We start from the raw sequence: 1,485 nt of genomic DNA on the forward strand, positions 1-1,485 counted from the left end.
ATTTATTTATATATATATATATATATATATATATATATATATAGTTTATTAGCCTAGTTTAGTTATAGGCTGTTAACAACTTAATTAATTTTCTTTTCGTTTTATAATTTAAACTTTGTTCAGAATTACATCTCTAATTAATTTCTGTAATTACATTTATAATTACACTGTTGACCCTTCCCTTACACCTTAACACACCCTTAAACCTACTCATAACACCAAACCTGTCCCTATATCCTTACCCGTATCCCACCTCAATAGCAGCAAAATTGTTTTGCAATACAATATGAACACAATAAGTACTAAGGGCTACACTTTATTTTATGGTTAGGATTAAGGTTTAGCTTAGGGTTACATGCATGCAATCATGCATAATTTATCGTTGTTATTATAATAGTAAGTACATGTCACATGTAACAAGGACACCTTAAAATAAAGTGTTACCTACTAAGTAATAAGTGATAAAATAATGTACTTACTTTATTATGTATTTGCATAGTAGTTAAGGCCACCTAATATAAAGTGGCACCCAGGCAAGTCTCAAAATATCATCATTTGAAACATGACATAGTCATGTCCATTTACATGCTCATTAAAACTGCTAATTGATAAATAGGATTTGACCTGATGATGAGAAGAATGCCAAGGGACAAAGCTGACTTGTGAGGTCTAGATTTTTCTGCTCTCGTATCCACTATGATAATTAGCCAATTAATTCTATGCGGCATGCAGGTTTGTTATCAGCTGCTGAGCTTTCCACTTGCCCTGCCGGAAGTGTGAATATTAGCGGCCAGCAAAGCCCACCTCGTGTGAAAGCATCAATCTGATAATGGAATTGCTGAAAATGGGCAACAGGGCTGCACACACAAACACACATGCCTTGCATTTGTTTATTTGCTTGTTTGACAAAGAAATATACATGAGATCTGATGCATAATTACGACTGTGTATGTTTAATGTAACAAACATCAATTTTTTTTTACCTTTTCCATTGACATTACATTTTTCTAAAGCTTTTTTTTTTAAGCATATGAAACACTTTTTCCACAGCAATAAAACCATTGCAACATAACACCACTGTTAGAGAAAACATGGATTTTTGTAAGTTTACAACAGTGACCACCTTCTTTTTCAGCAGCCTCGACTCTGAAAGGTTTTGTTTTTCCTCATTCATGTTCTCCATTGTAAAAAAAAAAACATACACAAACAGAGAAAACAGAAAGTGATAAAGTGACGGTCTGTCTAGTCTTTTGGATCCATCCATATTTTTCTGGACATTGACAAATTTAAAGTGCTTTAATAAGCTAGTTTTCAATAGTAAATAAAAAAAGCCCACATTGTATGTCAGTGCAAATAAAAACTGATAAGAAATTTGAATAATTGGTTCATAACTGCTAAATGGCTTTGCACCATGTGTACAGATTATATATATATATATATATATATATATATATATATATATATATATATATCTGTATTTCTTGT

This window comes from Sinocyclocheilus anshuiensis, unplaced genomic scaffold (genome assembly GCF_001515605.1).
Source record: "Sinocyclocheilus anshuiensis isolate Anshui unplaced genomic scaffold, SAMN03320099.WGS_v1.1 scaffold1036, whole genome shotgun sequence".
Classification (NCBI taxonomy): Eukaryota; Metazoa; Chordata; class Actinopteri; order Cypriniformes; family Cyprinidae; genus Sinocyclocheilus; species Sinocyclocheilus anshuiensis.